This window comes from Priapulus caudatus, unplaced genomic scaffold (assembly GCF_000485595.1).
Source record: "Priapulus caudatus unplaced genomic scaffold, Priapulus_caudatus-5.0.1 Scaffold1092, whole genome shotgun sequence".
Taxonomy (NCBI): domain Eukaryota; kingdom Metazoa; phylum Priapulida; class Priapulimorpha; order Priapulimorphida; family Priapulidae; genus Priapulus; species Priapulus caudatus.
Window position 1 is genome coordinate 40,059 of NW_014578153.1, and position 10,964 is coordinate 51,022.

Here is a 10,964-nt window from a genome sequence, read left to right on the forward strand (position 1 = left end):
TATATATATAATATACCGTATAGAATATGTACATAATTGACGTCAGTCACACAGCCTGGTCGGGTTAAGCCATAACACTGACACTGTCAGTCTGTCACTGAGCCACTTTGCATGGTTACAAGTAAAGATTTTGGCAAAATTACGTTTGTAAACAATATATATACTTACTGCCATAAAGCTTGAAACGAGTGAAGTTTTTACATCGTTGCACTGGTGATATATTCCTGTTTGCGGCCCTCATTACGTTTCTTTTTTACGATAGCACCGCATTGAAACACGCTAGAAGCCCGAAGGCTTTCTGCCAACCAGAAAGTGCGCATGCCCGCCAAAATGACGTAGTTTGTTTACCAACTTGAACGCCGCTATAGTAATACTAATAGTAATACACTAGGCCTATACAGTAATAGTATTATACAGTATACCGGTACTACTTTACTAGTCTACTCAGACTACTGCCACTTACTGCCACTGGCACCCAGGCACTTGGAAGTGCTCTTCATAAAAGTATAATGCTAAAATAATACGGAAATCTATTTGCCTACTAAAGTCTTAATGTTCCCTACTTTCTTTCACCGATTATTGCCGACAAAATTTCCTGCTAAATGGCCGCAACAATGCCATCATCTGCCAACACACGCTGGCCGCCGCACGCTACTGCTGCACGCTGACACATAAATATATGTTGTTTATGTGTTTATGTGTCAGTGTCAGTTATTAGCTCATCTGACGTAGTCAGGTGCAGCTTGTAGAATCGCATGATCGTCCGTCCCGTCCGGCCGTCTCGTCCGTCGCCGATGCGTCCGTCCGTCAACAGTGGCACAAATCTTAAGCCGCTCGACGTACGGGCACCGATATTTGGCCCACAATTGGGGGGGATCGTCAAAACGAGTTGGGATGTTCGAAGCTGGGGGAGGTCATAAGGTCAAAGTCAAGAGGTGTAAAAGAAGGAGGAACATTCACTCCCTAACTTAGTATAGGGGGAAATGCAGAATTGCGGCACAAAATCTAAAACGGCCGTCGACCTAGGCCTCGTGATAGTGGTGTCTATAGCATCATGGCTGGAAAAGCCATCACTGTGCAGCGGCAGATTCTTTAGACATTTTTCTGAGCGACATGGTCTGACGGAGGACTTGAAAAAACTTTTGTTTCAGCCGGTGACCTAGCATTTTATGCATTATTGCGCGAAGGACCATTGAAATCACTTCTGCTGACATGCGAAGAGTAATGTCAGATAACCTTTTGACCTCAAGAGGAGGCTTAAACAAGATTTGTTGGACTGTCTGTTAGGAAGAATATTGACTGGCCGGGTTTTCTAGCTAGCAATCTATACATGCTGGAAATGTAATGAGCTACAATTTCACAGTTTGAATTTCAAAAGCTAAATTTGGTTAAGAAGGTTTATGCTCCTTAAATCTTATATTCTCATGGCATTCTGTACTGTCAGTTGTTACATGTAACGCCCTATGCCACATGCCCAGTGGCTACTGCCAGTGCATGTGTTGGTGCGTACTGCTTAGTTTTTGCCTGCCTTAATTGCGTTACAGGTGGGCAGACTCTCTATGCAGCCCTGTAGGCTTGCGTAGTTAAATGGGATGTGCCTTACCTATTCTGTCTTGCCAAATTAGTTGTTGCTACTAACGTACGATGGGAAGCTGCCATCTTAATCTGAAGACACTTAAACGTACGCGCCATCTCGTGGAACTTTCATAACGATTCCCAGCGAACAGTCCTTTGAGAAGGTGTTACTGATATTATCCCCTGTGCATTCCTGTTTCGGCGGGTATGTGAACACATTGGGACTAACAGGTTTACTAGAATCCCACCACTCCACCACAGAGTCACCGCAGTAGAAGCGTTAGGATGAGCGCTGTCGCTCCGCGCACTTGTATTATGTGTCAGCGGCCAGCAGCTAGCGTGGGCAGCCAGCGTGTGTTGCAGATTGAGCATTTGGACGGCATTTACAGGAAATTGTCGCAATAATAGGTAAAGAGAGTAGAGAGCAGCCTGAAAAAATTAATTTGTTTCTTCCGGGCTCTTTTTCGCAAACCCCCCCAAATTTCGGGGCGTACTTTTCATTTTTCCAGGGCTCTTTTCCCACTTTTCCAGGGCGGAGCTGAGTTTTTTCAGGGCAGGCCATTCTTCACGTCAAAGTGTCATGTAAAGACGCATCAAAAGATAGCTACTTCACTGCTAAGTTAGCTACCTCTAAATGCGTGCATAAAGAAAAACTCCTCCTGCGGCGCTACACACCACATCAACGGTCACACGCTGGACTGACGCTCACATGAGTACCGCTCCACGCACAGGCCGATCCAAAACGCCTAACAACACTAAACCTACACATACCATCAAACAACACACGAACACACAACACACACACACAGAGACACACACAAATCACTCTAAACCGCAGGAGATTCGGATATTCACACTAATAGCCCTGTAGTAAATTTCTAGGCTTATTGCACTGCCCTCGGACAGTTTGATTCATGATAACTCCCTAGCCCTAACACTTAAAATACATAGTTTGTATCTAACATATTAGATCAAGTTGCTCAAAGCTCAAGTCGGGAAGCCGCAACAACAAATTGCACCGTTTTAGAGATTATATACATGGCAGTAAGGCTATTTGAAACGTTGTGCCCGTCTGACTGACATGTGCTGTTACCTATGTTCCGAAAACAATGGTTGTTCCTGCAAGGGAAGAATAGATAGAAATACACGATCCAGTTCTAGCTTCATAGTACACCCAAGTTACACCTATTCACGGACTAATCGCAAAATAGTTGGAATGTCCTTAGAAGTCCATAGTAGGTAATTCGAGCGAGGACGATCGTCCACTTGATTGTATGAGACTGGCCGAAGTCTCTTCGGCTGGAGGTCCAAGGCCCGCGATATAGGCGTGAACGCCTGTATATGTGTCAGGGCCGCGTGTGTCATTTTTTCAGTCTATCCGTAAAAAGAGCGACCGCGCCCCGGAGGCACGAACTGTGACATCATAGCTTTGTGCTATCTGATTGTCCTAGCGCGCCTCCCGCGCATCCTTACCGCTCTAGAAGAACATGCCGTGAGCTTGTACGTAATGCGGCGTGCATGATTGCAAGTTTTATGGGGGTACACGGCCTCTCACGCTTGATATAAATAACTAATCGATATAATAGAGGATCGGGCTAGCAAGATAATGTCAAATTCAGCGTAGTGGTAATAACTAATAAAATATCAACTATCAATTAAAAAATATCTCAAAATCTTAATCATAATATACATAAATATAGATGAAAAAAGTGTATTATATGGGTTACGAATAAGTGGCTAATAATTGGCTGGAAATATTATTGTATTAAAATATGGACGCGTTTAGCCCGAGCAGGCAGACACTCTTTCGGGGATATTGACAAAAAAGTAACAAGTCGGTGCAAGTGACACACGGGGAATGGCGTGATGTTGGTGACCCACACTGCGTAGGGGAACACAAAATATCCGGTATAGGAGGTGAATTTTTGCAATGGTCACGGATGTCTCCCCGATGCGAGCGAACATTACCGTCTCGGATATCCTACGCGGCGTGTTCACTATAGCAATACCTTAACTGGCATGTCCTGCGTACCCGATGCTTAACATCCGAAGATCCCCTGCCGAAATCCGGCAGACCCACACCCGCACACCACGCACGCGACTGGCCGCTAAACATCGTGCCCAAGGACCGCCCGTGGCTGCCGGATCCGCGCCCACCCTCCCCACCGCCCGACAAGGCGCTGAACATGCACCGCGCGCAGGCACACACGACAGCACCAGCCCGCAGGCATACACCGGTCACAACAGGCACGCACGCACCACGCCACGCATCGCGCCAGGCACACAAGCAAGCACGCCCGCAGGCCACACGGCCACGCACGCACGCGCGGAGGCACACACGTATATATACGCGCGGGAGGCGGCGCAGCGCTTGATTTGAGTATTGCAATACAGTACGCAGTACACACATGCATGCTTTAATGATAAACACTTGACAGCCACACCGTACAGGAATTCTACCACACCGTGGAACCGGCTTGCCGCTAGCGGCAGAGGCCGAGCGAGATCGCGCAGAGGGCGGGACCGACCTGGACAATCGATTTCCAGGGCGACTTTTGCTTTTGGGGTCGCCCCCGATATCATGTTTTCGGCGGGCTCTTTTTGCATTTCGGGGCGAAATCGCCCGCCGCCCCCCGTGTATTTTTTTCCCCTGGTAGAGAGTACTTTTGGTAGTAAATAGATTTCATATTTATTTGCGTCGTGGCTATTCTTACGACCAGTCGTAACAATTATTTATGGACTATTCTTACGACGTGCCAACACATGATACTACGCATATCAACTTCCGCATCAGACTTTCCGTTTATCAAGGAATGATGGCAAAAAACTAACCCTAGCCTCAATCCCAATGCTAAAATCCAACCCTAACCCTAACACTAACACTAACACTAAAATATAAACCGACTAAATCATTTATATATATACGGGTATTGTATCGCAAACACTATCTATGGTGTATGTTGCATGCCGTAAGATAGTCCATAAATAATTACCTATTTACCTACAATATTTATTAGCATTATATTTTTATTGAAACCGCCAAGTGCCTGTGACTGCTACTGCGTGAAGTCGAACTTGGAGTCATAGTGACTCATGCTCTACAATTACATGCGGCTTTTAAACGGAGGAATTGCTCCGACCTGTGATTTGAAGATAAAAAATAGAATTCGTGACGTTTCTCAAGTCTGTCAAGACAGGGGCGTAGCTAGGGTGAAATGGATGTGTACGCACAGAGGCGGGGGTCTGGGGGTCCTTCCCAGAAAATGGTTGAAAATGTAGGTCGCAGGAGATGGTATTTGAGGCGCTTATGAGTAAATGTACAGCCTTCATTCTGACTACAAACAATTATCTTTTAGTAGAACTATTCTCTTCATGAGCAACAATATGTGATCACTAAAGATCACTATAACTAATCAGTAATTTTCGTTTTATTATCAAGACATGTAACTAACGCACATTCTTAAACTCTCTTCTTTCTCTCTCTCCCTCTGTGTGCATGCGTACGTGCGAGCGAGCATATGCACTGTTGGGCGCGTGTGTGTGCTCAAACGCACACATCACTCATTGCACATCACATCACATCACGGCATTGTTTAAGTCACGTTCATTATTCAATGTGTAGGGGTGACCACCTGTGACGGTGCCTACTTTTAATAATTTGAAACACATTGAATAATGAAGACGTGTGTACTCGTGAAACAGTCGTATATATTATTCAATCGTGGAAGATTCACATTGCCATGGAACACGCTGCCATTTGCATTGTTTACAAAAAACATAAGCGCCCTAGCGGGGCGATACCGAAAAGAAAATGCGTACTCGGTGGAATGCCGCAACATTCCGCGGGGACATCATTCGACAGGGATGTCGAAAGCGCAGACCATAGTATCTCAATCCACGTGACAACTTAGTAACTTTCACAAAACGCTGATAACATTCTCACAACTTAGATTAGAACGCGGAGTAACGAGTATGCGCGCGATTGTCGAACAATGAGTGAGCGTGATTGTCCTGATTGTCGAAAGACAAAGTTCAAACAGTCCTCTAACCAAATTACTCGAGCTATATGATAATCTTTTACGAATAATGAATCACCAGTAATCCTTTTCGAACAACGAATGTTTAGTCCTTGTGTACGCGATGATCACAAGTCCGCTGGACCAGTCCGCGTCGCTACGCAGCAGGGGGCCAGCAGGGGGCAGTTGCCCCCCTAGAGATTTTCAGAGTATGCCTTTTAATGGACAAATAGGGGGCAATAGAGGGCGTGGGAGTACCTTTGCCCCCCTACAGAAAATTTCCTGCGTATTTTGCCCCCCTACAGAAAATTTCCTGCGTACGGCCTTGCCTGCTGGACAAGCGCAAACGAAACGACAGTCCTTACCAAGTAAGTGTCCTTGTTCCAAAACGTAAATGAACAACAGTCCATAAGAAAACACTAAAAGTCCATAACATGAACCAACACAACATACACAGTCCGAGGTGAATGATACTAATAATACACACACAAAACAGTCCAATAGTCTATTGGCACTCTTGCCATTCAATCCTAAACGTCGAGTCTCTCGGACTTCTTCATCAAGAGATGAGTTTTCGTTATCGGTCGTTTGAAGACGGTTCCATCCGCGTATTTCACGTCAACAACTCGGACAAAAATCGTTGTCACCGAAGTAGACTTGGACGATCTCAGGCCATTTTCCAATGTCCACGTTTTACTTTGTCGCGCTGAAATAAAAAAGTTTTTCAATTGCTCCGTCAGACCATGTCCTCAGAAAATGTCTAAAATCTGCCCTGTGCCCATTGACCTTTGACCTGTGACCTCCAATTTCGGCACAGTGATGGCTTTTCCTACCATGATGCTATACACCGACTATCACAAGCCTAGGTCGAGCCGTTTAGATTTGTGCCGCAATTCTGCATTTTCCTCCCTATACCTTAAGTTAAGGGGGGGTAATCCGAAAACGAGTTGGGATGTCGAAGCTGGGGGTCGAAGGTCAAAGGTCAAGATGTGTAAAATAAGGGGGAACATTCACTCCCGATATTCGGGACGTAACAGTTGGGCACAAATCTTAACCGCTCGACGTACGGTCAGCGTCCGTCCGTCTCGTCCGTGCGTCCGTCCGTTTATGCGATTCTACAAGCTGCATCTGACTATGTCAGATGAGCTAAAAAACAACGTAAAGATTTAAATCCATTATTGACACTCCAACCACATTTATGCATACCTACATACATGACTAATTATGTTTTCAATTTAAACAAATGCCAACAATAGTCTTTCATGTTGACATGTATTATGCAACAATATTCCTGCCTACATGTACGTATTCTCATTGACAGACTTGGCAAAACATGCAGCCACGTAGCAGCCCTGCTATTCAAAGTCGACGTCATCAACTAGTCGGGCATGTGAATGGAATAAATCATTTCGCAAAGAAGTAAGTATACTGAAAATAAATATCATTTGTTTCTCAATTGGCCGACCTACTTCGTAAATGTTACTAAAACATATTCCCATTACACTATTAAAATGATTTATATGTATTTTGACAGTACGTCTAATCGCTTACTACATCGTTGCTTAAAAATACATTATCTATTATCTACAAATCTATTATTATTCACTCCTGATTATATCAGGAGGCTATCAATACTACTATTACTATTACTATTACTATCAATAATTTACTACTATATACTACTATTGATAGACTCCTGATTATATTGTAGTAGTTTATTTTAATAGGTGCATTTTAATGTTACAGTTACAGCCAGTTACCATCGCAGATTCACAGGACATTTTAAAAGGTGCCAGAAGGAAGAATGTAACTTCAGTGTCTGGAACAGAAAAAGCTCAGCTTTCGAGTGATGCTGTTCTCCTTTCCTTGAAGCAGGCATGTTTGAACGCCATGTTCTTTGACACGATCCACCCTGTCGGCAATGATGGCGAGGAAACTGACAGTGCTGACAAGGAGCAGTTCGAGACCTATAGATCCCCTTATCTCACGTCCTTTTATATTGACTTTATTGTATGGATAAAATGCGAGTTGCACGTGGAGAGGATTACGTACGATGAAAAGTTCTGTCGGCGAGCAGTACGTATACTGCTATAGTACTGTGTAGGGATTTGTTCATGCGACACATACTTCCAGAGTTAATTACTTATACTATTAATTACTAGCATACTTATATTATTGGCTTTATATAGGTAATTTCTGTGTATTGATCTACTTGGGTGATTATGTGTATCTAACAAAGATATTACTAATGTATACGTACTGTGTATAACACATTTTTAAATTTGAAAATTATAAATGATCATAGGTTTTTCTAATTGAATGCACCTACGTCAGTTAATAGATGTTGCTTATTTCAGCTAACAAAACTGTCCATACATTCATGTTTGCTGATTTTGTGAGCTTGTGATTAAATCCGAACCGTGAATTGACCATTTACTGCTACAGGTTTCTAAGCTAGTTGTCATAACTATAGCAAATGCAGATATAACTAGAGGCACTACGGAGTGCATACCTCTGCCAAGGACATACGCCATACGACTCACGAACACACGAATAAGCTAGGCAGAGTGCACTGACGGAGTGCATATGTGTTACGAGCTGGCTCGCTGCGTTGGCTCGCTGGCTAACGCGCTAATATCGATCGCGCGAACACACGAACACTAGACTGGTACCTGGTCCCACCTCTCGGCTTAGTTACTCGATGGGGGAATCGAGGTGGGAGCGAGTACCAGTCTAAGGCAAACACACGAGAGCGAAAACATAACCTCCTCCAACTCCGTTGGGCGGAGGTAATGAATGTATTAGGTAATGAATAGGTAGGAATGAATTGTATTAGGTAAAATAAATTTTTGATTGACAACTTTTAGTAATTATTGTTAGTGATGGGAATCGGCTGGAATTTCATAATAAAAAATGGAGTAAAGCTGAAGACAACCTGACCGAAGGAGACATCGTTCTAGTCGTCGACGACAAAGTAAAACGTGGACATTGGAAAATGGCCGAGATCGTCCAAGTCTACTTCGGTGACAACGATTTTGTCCGAGTTGTTGACGTGAAATACGCGGATGGAACCGTCTTCAAACGACCAGTAACAAAACTCATCCTCTTGATGAAGAAGTCCGAGAGACTCGACGTTTAGGATTCGAATGGCAAGAGTGCCAATAGACTATTGGACTGTTTTGTGTGTGTATTATTAAGTATCATTCACCTCTGGACTGTGTATGTTGTGTTGGTTCATGTTATGGACTTTTAGTGTTTCTTATGGACTGTTGTTCATTTACGTTTTGGAACAAGGACACTTACTTGAGTTAAGGACTGTCGTTTCGTTTGCGCTTGTCCAGCGCAAGGCCGTACGCAGGAAATTTTCTGTAGGGGGGCAAATACGCAGGAAATTTTCTGTAGGGGGGCAAATACGCAGGAAATTTTCTGTAGGGGGGGCAAAGGTACTCCCCACGCCCTCTATTGCCCTATTTGTCCCATTAAAAGGCATACTCTGAAAATCTCTAGGGGGGCAACTGCCCCTGCTGCCCCCTGCTGCGTACGGCCATGGGGGCAACTGCCCCTGCTGCCCCCCTGCTGCGTACGGACCTGGTCCAGCGGGACTTGTGATCATCGCGTACACAAGGACTAAACATTCGTTGTTCGAAAAGGATTACTGGTGATTCATTATTCGTAAAAGATTATCATATAGCTCGAGTAATTTGGTTCAGAGGACTGTTTGAACTTTGTCTTTCGACAATCAGGACAATCACGCTCACTCATTGTTCGACAATCGCGCATACTCGTTACTCCCGTTCTAATCTAAGTTGTGAGAATGTTATCGCGTTTTGTGAAAGTTACTAAGTTGTCACGTGGATTGAGATACTATGGTCTGCGCTTTCGACATCCCTGTCGAATGATGTCCCCCGGAATGTTGCGGCATTCCACCGGAGTACGCATTTTCTTTTCGGTATCGCCCGCTAGGGGCGCTTATGTTTTTGTAAACAATGCAAATGGCAGCGTGTTCATGGCAATGTGAATCTTCCACGATTGAATAATATATACGACTGTTTCACGAGTACACACGTCTTCATTATTCAATGTGTTCAAATTATTAAAAGTAAGCACCGTCACAGGTGGTCACCCCTACACATTGAATAATGAACGTGACTTAAACAATGCCGTGATGTGATGTGATGTGCAATGAGTGATGTGTGCGTTTGAGCACACACACGCGCCCACACGTGCATATGCTCGCTCGCACGTACGCATGCACACAGAGGGAGAGAGAGAAAGAGAGAGTTTAAGAATGTGCGTTAGTTTAACATGTCTTGATAATAAAACGAAAATTACATGATTAGTTATAGTGATCTTTAGTGATCACATATTGTTGCTCATGAAGAGAATAGTTCTACTAAAAAGATAATTGTTGTAGTCAGAATGAAGGCTGTACATTTACTCAAAAGCGCCTCAAATACCATCTCCTGCGACCTACATTTTCAACATTTTCTGGGGAAGGACCCCCAGACCCCCCGCCTCTGTGCGTACACATCCATTTCACCCTAGCTACGCCCCTGTCTTGACAGACTTGAGAAACGTCACGAATTCTATTTTTATCTTCCAATCACAGGTCGGAGCAATTCCTCCGTTTAACCGCATGTAATTGTAGAGCATGAGTCACTATGACTCCAAGTTCGACTCACGCAGTAGCAGTCACAGGCACTTGGAGCGTTTCAATAAAATATAATGCTAAATAAATATGTAGGTAAATAGGTAATTATTTATGGACTATTCTTACGGCATGCAACATACACCATAGATAGTGTTTGCGATACCATACCCCGTATATATATAATGATTTAGTCGGTTTATATTTAGTGTTAGTGTTAGTGTTAGGGTTAGGGTTGGGATTAGCATTGGGATTAGGGCTAGGGTTAGGTTTTTTGCATCATTCCTTGATAAACGGAAAGTCTGATGCGGAAGTTGATATGCGTAGTATCATGTGTTGCACGTCGTAAGAATAGTCCATAAATAATTGTTACGACTGGTCGTAAGAATAGCCACGACCAAATAAATATGAAATCTATTTACTACCAAAGTACTCTCTACTCTCTTTCACCTATTATTGCCGACAATTTCCTGTAAATGCCGTCCAAATGCTCATCTGCAACACACGCTGGCTGCCGCACGCTAGCTGCTGCCCGCTGACACATAAATACAAGTGCCGCGGAGCGACAGCGCTCATCTAACGTCTACTGCGGTGACTCTGTGGTGGAGTGGTGGGATTCTAGTAAACCCTGTTAGTCCCAAATGTGTCCACATCCCCGCCGAAACAGTGGAAGGCACAGGTATTGTATCAGGAACCTTCTGAAAGGAATGTTTGTTGGAATCGTT

The 10,964-nt window shown here is 44.0% G+C and overlaps 1 protein-coding gene across 1 annotated transcript in view; it reads right to left on the reverse strand.

The window, feature by feature from the left end:
* The window catches only part of LOC106815337 (uncharacterized protein K02A2.6-like), a 25,238-nt gene that overhangs the window by 13,639 nt on the left and 635 nt on the right, over positions 1-10,964 (reverse strand). The window lies entirely within an intron of this gene.